The sequence below is a fragment of the Aphidius gifuensis genome, linkage group LG6 (assembly GCF_014905175.1).
Source record: "Aphidius gifuensis isolate YNYX2018 linkage group LG6, ASM1490517v1, whole genome shotgun sequence".
In the NCBI taxonomy this organism is placed as follows: Eukaryota; Metazoa; Arthropoda; class Insecta; order Hymenoptera; family Braconidae; genus Aphidius; species Aphidius gifuensis.
The window spans coordinates 17757446-17773572 of NC_057793.1; the positions used below are offsets into that span (position 1 = coordinate 17757446).

At 26.8% G+C, this 16127-nt stretch overlaps 1 long non-coding RNA gene across 1 annotated transcript; it reads right to left on the reverse strand.

Annotated features, from left to right (window-relative positions):
- Positions 1 to 13795: 13795 nt before the first annotated feature.
- Positions 13796 to 14178, reverse strand: LOC122859613. Its single transcript, XR_006374374.1, has 3 exons — positions 14159 to 14178; positions 14037 to 14087; positions 13796 to 13958 (listed from the first exon to the last, which is right to left on the reverse strand). It is a non-coding gene; the product is annotated as an uncharacterized LOC122859613 (long non-coding RNA).
- Between the last annotated feature and the right edge of the window lie 1949 nt (positions 14179 to 16127).

The window sequence follows — 16127 nt, forward strand, 5'->3', positions numbered from 1 at the left end:
ATGTTAAGGGTAAAAAATTTTAGTTCAAATACTTGGTCTAATGTGTCAAAAATTATGACCTTGTGACATATTTTAAACAAAAATACACACATATTAATTGTAACTGGTTGACGGACAGTTTGAATACACATACAAAATATAGAAAAGCATGCATAAACTCTTTGACGGATATATGATACACGATATAGATAAGTACATTTTATATACCTATATATACTAAATAAAAATATTTTCAAAAAAAAAATAATAATTCAGGTTTTGTAAAATATTATTAATGCAAGTCGAAATAATTTTTATCGGAAAAAAAATCTTATTTTTGATCAATACGTTCTATATTTGACATATCAAAAAAAACTTTGACGTTAAGGGTAAAAAATTTCAGTTCAAATACTTGGTCTAATGTGTCAAAAATTATGACCTTGTGACATATTTTAAACAAAAATACACACATGTTAATTGTAACTGGTTGACGGGCAGTTTGAACACCCATGCAAAATATAGAAAAGTATGCATAAACTCTTTGACGGATATATGATACTCAATGGAGATAGGTACATTTTATATACCTATATATATACTGAATAAAAATATTCTGAAAAAAAAAAATAATAATTCAGGTTTTGTAAAATATTATTAATGCAAGTCTAAATAATTTTTATCGGAAAAAAAATCTTATTTTTGATCAAGTTGCACACTACGTTCTATAGTTGACATATCAAAAAAAACTTTGATGTTAAGGGTAAAAATTTCGGTTCAAATACTTGGTCTAATGTGTCAAAAAATTATGACCTTGTGACATATTTTAAACAAAAATACACACATATTAATTGGCGGACGGACAGTTTGAATACACATACAAAATATAGAAAAGCATGCATAAACTCTTTGACGGATATATGATACTCGATATAGATTATAGATAAGTACATTTTATATACCTATATATATACTGAATAAAAATATTCTGAAAAAAAAAATAATAATTCAGGTTTTGTAAAATATTATTACTGCAAGTCGAAATAATTTTTATTGGAAAAATAATCTTATTTTTGATCAAGTTGCATAATACGTTCTATATTTGACATATCAAAAAAAAACTTTGATGTTAAGGGTAAAAAATTTCAGTTCAAATACTTGGTCTAATGTGTCAAAAATTATGACCTTGTGACATATTTTAAACAAAAATACACACTTGTAACCGCGACTTTTCTCTTTTTTTTTTTTGCTATAATCCTATGTGTATACTGTATACCAAGATTAAATTTACTCTTGTAATGCGTTCATTTTATTATTATTATTATACCTCAGTCAGATGATTCGACTGCAATAAAGAAATCTGCTGACGCTGTTCTTGCTACTACCCAAGGATTCTATGCACTTTAGGTTGCATTGTGCTGTCAACCAGCGTCGTTGACAGTTTAAAAAAAATCTTCCGATCTCACATTTTGTAAAGTAAAGCTGTGAAACAGTATAGTCACGGCTATTGTGCATGGATAAAAAATTAATACTGAGTGCATATTTATATTGCATTCGGGTAAAAGTAAATATTATTTTGATAAATTTGTGCATAAAACATTGATCATTTATCAGAAAAAAAAAATATATTGTGCATAAATGAAAAAATTTATACATACTAAGTGTATAATTATATTGCATTCGGGTAAAAGTAAATATTATTTTGATAAATTTGTTCGAAAAACGGTGATCATTTATCAGAAAATAAATATTGCGCATAAATGAAAAAATTTATACATACTGAGTGTATAATTATATTGCATTTGTGTAAAAAATAAATATTATTTTGATAATTTTGTGCAAAAACATTGATCATTAATCAAAAAAAAATATATAATGTGTGTAATTGAAAAATTTTATACATACTGAGTCTATAATTATATTGCATTTGGGTAAAAAATAAATATTATTTTGATAATTTTGTGCAAAAACATTGATGATTAATCAGAAAAAAATATATATTGTGTGTAATTGAAAAATTTTATACATACTGAGTGTATATCTATATTGCATTTTCGAAAAAAATTTACATTAGTGTGCACTCTCTATCTGAACAATAATAATAAAACATGTCTCAACCCAGTTCATCTGCCACCGAGGACCTAAACCATTTCATAAAAAAAAATAATGAATCAATTTCGAGTGCTGTAGCATTACGCGTCCTTCTATTCAAGGACAATGAGACACTCGATGATTCAATTAAAAAATTGCAGGATAAAGTGGAGCGGTTGAAAAACACCAAAAAAAGGAATTTACAACAAATGAAAATTGCAGATGAACGAATCGATCAGTTCCAATTGAAAAAAGAAGGAATTTTGAAAGCCTCCGCTTACAAAAAAATACAGTAAAAATTATGACTTAGAAAATATATTCAGTGGGTGTAAGAAAGAATACAATAAGTGGTAGTTAGACTTACAACAATAATTGAAAAGTTACATGTAAAAAAAAAATTGTGTGTGTTCCTAGTACGCGCGAGGGAAGTGAAACTTCTTTCGCAGTTTGTCGAGTTATTTTATCATGTAGATAGACTCACAAGTGTATAAGTGAGAAAGAAAGGAATATAAACACAGAGTTTTTCTCCATGGTCCAGTAAAAAACAAAAATCATGTACAATTTTTTTTGGTTTTTTAATTTTATTTTTTTTTCAAATCAAGAATCGGAATTTTAGAACATTAATTTTCTTTATTGATTCTGCCATTTTTTTTCTCACGAATTTATTAATCTTTAAATTTGTAATAATTTCAATAATAATAATAATCTAATTAATAATGAAAACAATAATATTGATAATGATTAAAATAATATGTTACTAATATAAAAAATGATATCAATATGATATTAATAATAATAATTCCAATAACATTATCTTTTAATAATAACAAGATCAATAGGGGCTCATTTCGTGTATTTTGTTTTTTTGTTTATTATGAATAATGTTTATTTATAGATTTATGCGATTATAAATTAATAAAAAAAAAAAAAATTCTTATAACTTCTTCATCTTATGAATTTCATTATTAAATTATATTCAGCAATATTATTTAAATAATATCTACAAACAAACAAATTTCGAAAGAATTAAATCTGGTACTAAACGATATTCAAATTTGTTATTAGAGGTGAAAAAACGACATTTTTACTAGATATTGAATATTGATAAATATTTTAAACAATAGTTATTTATTAATGCACAATTTTATAGATTCATTGACTTTATTAATTTTCATTTTTTTTAATCCCACAGAAAATGTCAATTAGTAACGGGTAAACAACATAAATAAATTAATAAATTGAAGAAAAATAAATGAAATATTCTTTCAAAAACTAATTAAATGAATCGAAGGTTTCATTTTTTGTTTTCATTTTAGGAAGATAATAATATCGACCATTATAATAGTAATATTTTTTAAAGGATAAATATTGATAGTATTATTATCAATTTATTCAGTTATTATTGATATGATTAAAAATATTATCGAAATTATTACTGTTACGATCCGTACAATATATAATAATAACAATAATTTCAATAATATTATGAATCATAATAATATTATTATTAATTTCAAAATAAAATCAGTGATATTGATAATAATAATAATAATAATAATAATAACATACAAACTATAAATATCAATAATATTATTAATAATTATATTTTAAATATTTCTGTCATTATTATTATTATTAATTGATAATATTATTGTTATTATTACAATAAATATGATTATTAATATTATGATGATTATTGATAATATTATTGAAGTTATTTTTATTATTATTATTTATACTATAAATTTTTATTATTTTATACTATACTGTACATGTATACTATTTTATTTTTATCAGCCTTATTATATTGACCAAATTGATGACACTTTCAACTGTATTTAAATTCGATATACTCATTCAACGCTATATACTTTTTCACAGACACCGTATTTGTTTCTTTCTCACTCAATCTTATTAAGCATATGGGCAAACGCTTGTGTGCTAGAGAGGGGGACTGAGTGTCACTACTAAGTGTCACTCCCGAGCGTCAGTCCCGAGCGTCAGTGCCGAGCGTTACATACAATTTTTTTCTAACTACCCAACGTAAAGGAGTTTCATTTCAAAAGTAAAAAATGAAATGGTGCCGGTATGAGCACTCATCATAATGAACCAGCATTACATGACAGAGTAAAATAGAATGACATGATATAATGTATTTCCTCTTTTCACTGTAACTTTTCAATTATTGTTGTAAGTCTAACTACCACTTATTGTATTCTTTCTTGCACCTACTGAATATATTTTCTAAGTCATAATTTTACTGTATTTTTTTTTGTAAACGTAGGTTGACTTCATTTTATTTGCACCGAGTTTTTTAATCTTTTCCAAGTCTGAATCTATAACTGTTCCGAAACGGATTCATATTTTTCTAATGTTAAGAGAATTAGATTTTGTATTTGAATTTCCTTAACGTCTCATCCTTAGTCATCAAAAATTTAAATTTTGTAAATAATTCTAATATATAAAAAAAGAAAAAATATAATAACGAATTCCTATTTTTTTTTTAATGCTGAGAGAGAATTATATTCAACTAGTAGATAATAATTAATAAAATTGATCAATATGAAAAAAATTGAATAATTCATTAATTTTTTTGTTACCCCTATGACTTTTTTACATTTTTCAGCGGCATGGGAACATAAGATATGGGACATAAGACATGGGACATGGGAACATAACACATACTACATGGGAACATGGGAACATGGGACGTAAGACATGGGAACATACTACATGGTAACATGGGACATACTACATGGGAACATGGGAACATAACACATACTACATGGGAACATGGGAACATGGGACATCGCAATTTAAAATGTTAAAATCTGTATTACTGAGCAAGGGTAAGAATGAAAAATTTCTTTACCATCCCTGTTTTACCGACAACTGGGAAATCTCACGTTAAAGGGACACATAAAATTTTTTTACCATCTCTGTTTTACCGACCGAGTTGCAGTCCCCTGTCCCCTCGCCGATCTACCTTTTTTCGACCACCCTCTGATCTAGAACGCCTATAGATACACTACTGCAATATTCATCATAATTATGTATATTTACAACAGCTCGTTTATTTTTAATAAACTGAGGCATTTCAATATATGTAAAACCACCTCTAATTGGTTCATACAAATTAATATTTATGTTTAAATTAATTATCTCTCTCATAGTCCATCCTGAATCCCTTTCTTGAAATTCTTCAACCTTGGCAAGAAGTTTATCTGTCATTTTTTTATCAAACCAGTTGTTCAAATCAGTTGTTGGTAGATTAATGTCATTTTTCGTATTAAAATATTTTGTTTCCTCAACAATCTCATTATTTTTCATAACTTGAAATTTACATGACAAAATACCATTAACTTTTAAATTATTTCCTTTTTTTTAAATATTTTTAATGCGAATGGTAGTCATTTTTTTTTGAATCTTGTAGAAAATATCGTAAATCTATATGCTGCAAATTAATAACAACCCCTGTTCGCATACATCCTCGAAATATTGACTCTACATCAATCCATTTTACTCTATCTTTTAATTTTCTATTATCTCCACCAATACCTATGCCAGCTTTTATTTTATCTTTTATTTGTTCAAGTATTGATTGCAATTGTATTATTGTCGTTCGAATTTGAATTTTTTGACCATGAGACAAAGTCCAGACTTTCAAAAACTTTTTTAATAATTTATTATTTTTTTTTCCGAATTTAATCCATTCTTCAATTTCGTTATGATTTTTAATTACTCTACAAGCTTTTTCCATAATTTTAATCAATTTTTTACACTTGTTGGAATCCATTTTTGAAACTTATATTTTTTTCCCCGACGATGTTTAACACTCGAACGATTTCTGACTAATGGCCTATATAAATATACGTTCCTACAATTATATTATTATGAATTTTTACCCTCAGAAAAAGTTTGTGTCAATGAACTATGAAAAGAATATTTTTCGTCTTTTATGACACTTAAAATGTCACATAGCATTTTGTAAACAAAGAATAAGCGGTTGGAATTATTTTTATTTTTTAATTTATGATAAACAGAGATAAAACAATTAAACAATTTTAATATAATATAATTTTTAATGGTTCATTCAATGGCTTATTTAGTATATAATAATAAATCAGTTTAGTCTTATATTTAAAAAAATAAAAAATTATAGCTTTCGTATATGACTGTGACTTTTTTAAATTTTTTTAAATAAACAACTTAATTTATGATTTTTAACGGAAAAGTAAAGTCTTAACAGCAATATATGGATTTAAATATAATAAAACTTTTATTGCATGAGTCATTAACCGAAAAAAATTTTTTTTATAAACAATTTATGAATAAAAACACTGATAAAATTATTATTTCTATTAGGAAACTAGAAATAAAAAAAGGTCGTACCCTCCGGCAAAATGGTTGCGTATACTACAGAGGGATGTTCTATGCGGGGCAGTTACTCTATAGTCTAGGGCGCCATGCTGGGGGCAGTTCTATGAGCAGTCTATGGGTACCTCCAATAGGGCGGGCCCTCTGGCTCGTGTAGGGGTGTCACTGAACGGACCCAAAAAAGATCTACTATGTTTTTATGTTGCTCTGATACTTTACTCGGATTTATTTTTTTATTTATTAATAATAATTGTTATTATATTATTTTTTATTTATTTATTTATTTATTTATTTGTTTATTTATCAATAATCCAACAGTACATTATGACTATTTACAGGATTAAATTACTTAATTTTTATCTTATATAACTATTTACCCTTAAGGTAATTTATACTAATAATATGTGATTCGTCTCTCCTATATTTTAATTCAGATAAAGTTAATTATTGACATTGTATTTCGAAATTTACCTTGCTTAATAATTTTATATCTGGATTTTAAAGTGAGAATTTTATATTTAATTTCACATTTTAACGGTTTGGAGCTTGTTATGAGTTATAATTTTAAATTTTTGTTTATTTTATTTTTTATCTATTTTTATTTATTTTTTTTTTTTTTTTTTATGTTATGAGCCTGAAGAGGATTTTAACAGGAATATTATTTATTGTTTATGATTTTTACTATTGTTTTTATACGTAGATTTTTAGAGTTTTCAATAAATTTTATTTTACCCTTGGTGTTTTTGTAAAGGAGATTTAGTGCCTTTGACATTTGGTAAATAGGACATTGAGTATCCTTTTGATTTTTAGCAAGTGGGATTTTTAATGGCACACAAATTCTTTTATCAGTATAATTCTTGAACACTGGCAGGAGGTCATGTAAATATTTACAGTCAATATCATTGTTGATGATTTTGATACATGTAATTGCAGCAATGCATATTCTTCTAGATTCCAGAGAATCAAACATGGTGCTATCAAGTAATTTATTGTAATCTAGCCCCCGTGGCTGTATTTGTCCAGTTTTCTTGAATGAATAGTGCTTTAAAAATCTTTTTTGTAGATTTTCAATATTTTTAATTTGATATTTATGAATCAATGAGCATATTAATGTAGCAAACTCTAATTTAGTTCTGACTAATGACGTGAATAGTATTTTAATTACATTTAAGTTTTTAAATTCTTTACAAGTTCTTATAATGAATCCCAACATTTTGTTGGCACACGATAACGTATGTTGATTGTGTGGATTGAACGACAATCTGTTGTCAAAGATTACACCAAGATCTTTGCAGTGAATTTGTTTTTTTATAGGTAGATTGTTAATTTTGTATTCGAAATTTATTGTTTCGTTAATATTCGTGGTTTTGTACGTGTTGCACATGAATTTGTTTATGTTAAAAAATAAGCCTAGCTCATCACATCTTTGAGAGAATATATTTAAGGCTTCTTGTAATTGTTGACAGTCCACAATTGATGTTACTTCAATATACAGTTTGGTGTCATCAGCATACATGAGTGTTTTACAATTTAAATCAGCAACAAGTTCATTAGCAAACATAATGTAAAGAAGGGGGCCAAGGTTTGAGCCTTGTGGCACACCCGACGTTGGATAGTATGTTTTTGAGTAATGTCCTTGTACGCATACGCTATTTGGTCTTTGTGTAATGTATGATTTGATCACTTCAACCAACTGGATGGGCACATTAAGTTCAAGTAGTCTTTTTAGCAATTTGTCATAATTCACCTTGTCAAATGCTTTAGAAAAATCCGAGTATATCACGTCAACTTGGTTTCCCCTGGCAGATGCAGCATGTATAAATGAAACCAGTGACATTAAGTTGGTGTTTGTTGATCTGCCGGGCACGAAGCCATGTTGGTTAATTGATATCTTGGTGACAAAATTTTCGTATAGCAAGTTATATATAACTATCTCAATGACCTTGGCAATGCTATTTATAATGGATATTGGACGTTGATTGCCAATGTCATCTTTGGATCCATCATTTTTTGCCACTGCTACGACTTTGGTGTATTTTAGTTTAGTGGGGAAAACCTTTGATGAAAAAATCCCTTTACAAATAATTAACAGTGGATACACAAGCCATGTACCACAGTCTTTAATAAATTTACATGATAAACCATCAAGTCCAGATGTTGATTTATTAGGTAATGATTTAATAGCTTTTATGATTCTATCATTTAGATTCAAATTGTTCAGTGTATCAGTGTTTGCTGACCTGTTGATATAGTTGTGGTAAGACCAATCAGTTTGAGGTTCATATACCATGTTGAACATGTCTGCTAATTTGTTTGCTATGTCTAAGGGGTGAGTTAATACCTCGTCACCATCACTCATAATTGTAGACTGTTTTTTATTATTTTTAATATTATTAACATGGTTCCAAAACATACGTGGATTGGCATAGATATTTTCTTCAATATTTTCCAGATATTTGGATCTCTCTGCTCTAGATTGTATTTTAATTTGTTGTCTGATGTGAGAAAATTGATTACTGTTGTTGTTGTCAGAGTTATTTTGATTATTGATGTTGTTAAGTGTTTTAAAATTATGTAGTTTATTTTTAAACTTAATTTTGTTGATGAGATCAGTCGACATCCAGTAAGGATATTTGTTGTTCTTATGAGTTTTATTGTTGAATATTTTTTGTTTTGTTGGTAGAAAATTATGAAGAGTTTGGTAGAGTATGTTGTAATAAATATCAATAGTGTGATTTACATCAGTTGAGTTAAGCATAACAGACCAATTTGTGTAGGATAGGTGGTACTTTATTTCATCTATCTTGGTATTTATGTTGATAAATATCTTGAAGTCAAGACCCATTTCATTGTACAGATTACTTGATTTATTGCACGTAGTATATGTTGTAGATGACTTGTTTATGTGCTGTTTTTGTAAGTATATTTTTATTTCAAGTGGTGGATGATAAATATCAACATTTAATAATTCTTCTTTGGCTTCAGAAACAGAGCATGATAAATTATTATCTTTATTAGTAAATACATAATCTAGTATATCATCAGCATAGTTGCTAATATTGTTAAGTTATGTGTAATCTAGTAAATTAGAGAAGTTTATTAGTGTGTTTACACGAGATGGATTAAGTGTCATTGTGTTGCACTTCATGAATTCTTTAGCATTAAAGTCTCCTATAATTATGCTGTTGCCTTTAATATTTAAAATGTGTTCCGCCAGATTATTAAAGTAAGAGTCATATGTGTCAGTGCTTATGGTAGGTGACACTGGTGGAGCATATATTATATAAACACTTACTGTGACAAAATTGTGTATAATTTGTAATCCTAGTGTGTCAATGGCTTTTTATAGCTTTTTTGTTTACTTCATACGATATAATGGGTTATTTCATAAATATATATTCAAAAAATAAAAAATTATAGCTTTGTATATTTATTGGTGACATATTTTATTTTTTAAATAAACAAAACAAATTAGATTTATGACCTGAGAAAAAAAATATTGGATTTATTATAAAAATTTATTTCTAAGAAAGAAATGAAATTTTGTAAACAATTATAACTGAAAATTTCTTCCCCTTCACCCTTCTACTCCCACAACTATGCCTATAATTGAGTATAAAAAGCTCTAATTTTTTTAACTTAGCATCAGTCATCAAATCAACTTCAAACAATTAATATCACTTCAAAACTCAACTCAAGGCAATTATGTTATTTAAAATATTTCTCTAAAAATTTTCTACTTGATTTTTTTAAAAAAACTGATTTGACTTTAATAATTATATGTGAATTTTTTTTTTTTTCAACAGAAAATGGATCGTGTCGCTTCATTAAACCAAATTGCAAGTGCCGCAGCAGGAAAAAGTCAAGCAACTTTGATTAAAATTAGAGATCTTGAATTAAATAAAGAATGAACCAATTCACGAAACGTTGTGACTAAGTATGGACCAAGCATAATTGCTAGAGTTGGAAATGACACCGAATTTTTCTCACCGAAAAGAATTGTTGATTGTTTTAGAGCAAATCCTGTTGAGTATGAATCTTTCAACAAAGACATCAAAGAAGGACGAGTTCGTTTTGCATACACAGGAGGATTAAATGAATGTAAATTCACTTATGTTGAAAAAATGATCTTATAATTATAGAATCCAATACATGCAATTTGGAAAAAAAATTTTTTAACAATGTATGTAAATTTTTTAAAAAAAGTATTAAAATAAATAAAATAATACTAAAAAAAATTTCTGTGTTTTTCTATTTTTATTTTTCACTTTTGATTTGAATAATACACATAATTATTAAGTAAAGCATTTCAGAAAATTTATACACATCATCATCATCACTTTTTAGCACAAACGAAATCAATCAACCATAAGGGAGCACTCTTCATACGTTGAGATTTTCGTGAAACAAAGAAGCCATATGATTCACATTTGATAAAAAGATAATATCAATAGATTATATTTTATTTATTTTCAAACTCACTTTGACTATTAATCTCTTGTTTGGAATCATTTTTGTCTTCATCAATTTTTCGTTTTAAGATTTTCTGCTTTCTTTTTTGTTCGTCTACCATTTCTAATTGTCTTTTAATTGAACGCAAATCTTCCTTCATTTTCAGTGTTTTTCTCAATGCGATAGAAAGTCGTTTATTCACTTCATTTTTTTTGAGATAAAATTGTATCTGAAAAAATTGAAAAAAATTATTATTTAAAAAATCTATCATTTAAAATGATTATGTATATTTTTCACATGATCATGATACTTACAGCTTTATTAAAACTTTCTCTGGGAAAGTCAAATATTCTGTTGTTTTCAAAGTTTTTAATAACTCTTTTGATACAATCAACATTCACTCTCAGTCTTTTATGCTGGAATAAAATAAAAATATACATAAATAAAAATTTATAAACATTTTGTTTTTCAAACGTATCAAAATTATTAACAATAACTTACTTCAGTCTTTATCATCTTTACATTTTCTGCAGTATCCTCATAAAATTCATACTTCAACTCATAATTTTTTATTATTTTTATCAATTCACAAGCAAACAACATCAGTTGTTTTGTTTCTTGATTACGTATTTCCTTAAGCTAGAAAAATAATTTCGAGAATTAAATATCATTGAGTTTTGGAGAACGTATCGAAGAAAAAATTTATAAACATTATACTCACTTTATCATCAATTTTTTTTCTATTGATATGCAATAAAATAACTTGGTTGTCACTATCAATGATTTCGAATAATTCCAAGGTTTTTTGAATTGCTGTTATCATATTCAATATTTTCAGACTCTGCAATGAAAATAATAAAAATTGAAATCACTTGGAAGACGACGAACAAAAATTTCTATTGCACAGTACACAAACAAGACTAGTCATACTTACTTCTCTCTGTAATTTCCGTATTTCACTTATTAGCTGGACCATTTTTTTATTTTTTTGCTTCGACTGTCACCGATTAACCGTTTAAAACAAACTGAGGGTGTCTTTTAAACAAATATTCTTGAAACCCTCAGTGAAAAAATAATTTTCAAAATAAAAAAATATATATTTTTTTATTTCAATAGAAAAATAAAGATAAAGATATAACATCATTAATATTTGACAAAGAGGAAAAACCATATAGAGAAGAAAAATAAAATCATATAGAGCATGTATTAAAATCTAATGCGTTTGTATATATTCAAACAAAAGTAATAAAATTTTAATAGTCGCCTCAAGAGTGTAAATCACGTCATGCTTCGACGAGAAAATATTTAAATACAAGTTCTCAGTCAATTCCTTTATTAGATGAAAATGAAATTAATTGGTTTTTATAAAAATAAAAAAGACGCTGTGTCACTGAAATGCATGTGCGTATATGTAATTTGATATTTTTCAGGTTCACTTTTATGTGAGGTCATCTATTTCGTCATCTCATACAAGTGGTTTCTTTATTTAAAATTAAAAATAATATTATTTTTGATGTGTAAATCGTTACCGGATCTGGGCAGGAATCCATTTTCTGTCAGTCTACATTGCGCCTTGCAGCGCCATGGTAATCGGTCGGTAACCGTTACCATCAGCCGTTCTGTAGTATAGATGAATTTAAATGCGCGTATTTATATATTTAATTTATTTATTATTATATATAATATTATTATATTATTATTATATATATATATATGCGCCGTTGTATATATTAATATACAAGTATTTTATTTGTATTTATTAGTTATACTTGCATTTGTTAGGCGAAGTGAAGTTCATATTGTACATATATATACATGCGTATGCATACAAAATTTATTTATAATATTGACTAATTTTATGTTTTAAAAAAAGAGAAATAGACATTGATGACTGATGTGTTAGTTTAAAAGAGAAAATTATTATTGCTATTGTACAGAAGGACTTCAGAAGATATTATCATAACCGGTACAACATGTTTTTTATTCGGTTTTTATAGACAATTTCCTCACGATTACGGGAAAAATACGGAAAAATTACTACGAATGCGCAGTGGTTAAAAATGGAGTTGAAATATAGAAAAAACGGCTATTTATCGGTTATATATCGTGTAGTTATTGAAATAACGATTAATTCTCATATTTAATAATGACCATCAATGAATCTCGTCAAGTAAAAAAAAAAGTCAACATAAAAAAATTCGATATCGCGAATTGTTTTCGAGTTATAATAACTTATATATTTCGATATATTAAGTTTTTTTTTCAATATTAATAAAGGCAATCGATAAAATTCGCCAAGCTAAAAAAAAAGCCCAATAAAAATTTTTATATCTCGAATAGTTATAAAACTATCGATATTTTTTTAAAAATGTATTTAAAAAAACTGCTAATTATTGATTGTCGCGAGTAGTGTACCTACCAGAGTTCTATGACAGAGGGTGGTCGAAAAAAGGTAGATCGGCGAGGGGACAGGGGAATGAGACCGGTAAAACAGAGATGGTAAAGAAATTTTTTACCCTCGGTCGGTAATACAGATTTTGTCATTTTAAATTGCGATGTCCGATGTTACCATGTAGTATGTCCAATGTTCCCATGTTCCGATGTTCCCATGTAGTATGTCCAATGTTCCCATGTAGTATGTCCCATGTTACCATGTAGTATGTGTTATGTTCCCATGTTCCTATGTAGTATAGGTTATGTTCCCATGTTCCCATGTAGTATGTGTTATGTTCCCATGTGTTATGTTCCCATGTGTTATGTTCCCATGTCCCATGTTTCCATGCCGCTGAAAAATGTAAAAAAGTCATAGGGGTAACAAAAAAATAAATGAATTATTTAATTTTTTATATTGATCAATTTTATTAATTATTATCTACTAGTTAAATATAATTCTCTCAGCATTTAAAAAAATAGGAATTCGTTATTATATTTTTTCCTTTTTATATATTATTCTTCTATGGCAACATCATTATTTTGTGTACTTGAAACTTCGTTAGTTTCAGTATCAGATTCTTGATTTACATCCATCTCTTGATCTGACTCATACGTAACACTGCAAAGTTCTACAACAAAAATTGAAAAATATAAATTAGCATTCATATTACTACCTTTTTCATTATAATAAAGAAATATTTACTCACCAACAGTTATAGTTGTACCATATCGATCATCTGGTATCAATGAATATTTTGCTAGAAAAAATTTATATATTGACATAAATATTATAAAAAAATATATCAGGAAAAATCACACAAATTAATACCTCCAAGTGATGGGAATATTATGACATGGTCCAACTCATCCATAGCCAAGTCAGACTCATCTTCCAATACTGTACTATTATCATTTGCCTCGTTAGCAGGAATATTGTCTAAAAGCATGAATTTATTATTATCAGTGGTACTTAGAATCTTAATTTTTACAAATAAAAAATAAAATACATACAAACTCTAAATCGTGGTCTTGCATCTAAATCATCATCATCATACATTTGAAAACCACTTAGTCTTGGAAACGGAGTGCTAGCTATTAAACCTCTAAGAATAGCTTCAATATGATATTTTATCTAATAAATAAATAAATAAATAAATTATTGAATTATATTTGTAAAATATTTATAAATAAATTACTAACCAATACTAAATTTCAGTGGCGCAATACCGGTGGAATAGGACGATTCATGCGTTGTGCATATCGCCAATTCATTTCCGTTTCACATAATCTGCGAAGAGCGTCTCGATGAGGAGCCAACTTTGTTAAACAAATTTATTAAAAATTTATTATAATACTCATGTCTAAATTGAAAAAATTAATATAATATTAAAAAAAAAATATTTACCAGAGTTTCCAACGAGTCCATATCCATTTTTGATTAGCACTTTTAATTCACACAAAATAAAAAAAATAAAGCAGCTTCTTACTTGAATAACAATCCCGAACAAAGTGACATAAATCATCCCGGTAAATTGTATAAAAAGACAAAAAATGCAAGATAATTAGAAAAGTAGAGATATCTATATTTCTTTCCGATTCAATATATAATTCTTTTATGCTTTACATATATATGTCTAATAAAAGACAATCAATTTACATGGAGAACGAACATCGAAACATGATCTGTTGACGGCCGGCAGGCACGCGCGGTAATTCCAGATGCATTGTCTCAATTATACATCGAGATTTATTTTTTATATTTTGAATATAAAATTCATTTTTTTTTTTTTTCCTTACTATGCATATTTTTTTATTTCTCTCTTCATATATTTTAAATAGAAAATAATTAAATGTTTCTTTTTTTAACGTGTGCGGTCATTGCATTGTCTCAATCATACATCGAGATTATTTTTTTCCTTACTATACACATTTTTATTTCTCTCTTCTTCTATTTTAAATATAAAATAATTGAATGTTTTTTTTTCATCTTCCTGTTCTTTGACCTTGAGACAATATTAATGCTTTCTTTTTCATTTATTAGATGCATTGTCTCAATCATACATCGAGATTTATTTTTTCCTTACTATGCACATTTTCAATTATTTCTCTTTTTATATTTTGAATATAAAATAATTAAATTCATTTTTTCCTTACTATGCATATTTCTCTCTTCATATATTTTGAATAGAAAATAATTAAATGTTTTCGTTTTTAACACGTGCGGTCATTGCATTGTCTCAATTATGCATTGAGATTCATTTTTCCTTACTATGCACATTTTTATTTCTCTCTTCTTCTATTTTAAATATAAAATAATTGAATGTTTTTTTCATCTTCCTGTTTTTTGACCTTCGGACAATATTATTGCTTTCTTTTTTCATTTATTAGCTGCATTGTCTTAATCATGTATCGAGATTCATTTTTTTTTTGCTTACTTTGCACATTATTATTTCTCTCTTTTTTTATTTTAAATATAAAATAATTTTTTTCCACTTCCTTTCTTTTTTCTTCAAACAATATATAAATATATTTATTGAATTCATTTTTTTTGTCAATCTTGTGTCATTAGTCAGTGGTCAGTTGATCTCGCGGCAACTACTTCCTCCTGATTATTAAAAAAAATTATATATTTGAAAATGTATTCTATCAAAAGGTGTGAGAAGCTTGTTAACATTTTAAGTGCGGGTTATTCATCTGCAAATACTATTGAAAATATTGATCGATGGATCAAATGGGGTAGTGTAAATGTAAAACTATTGAATAAATTTTTGAAAAATTCAACTGATTCAGTCGGTTTA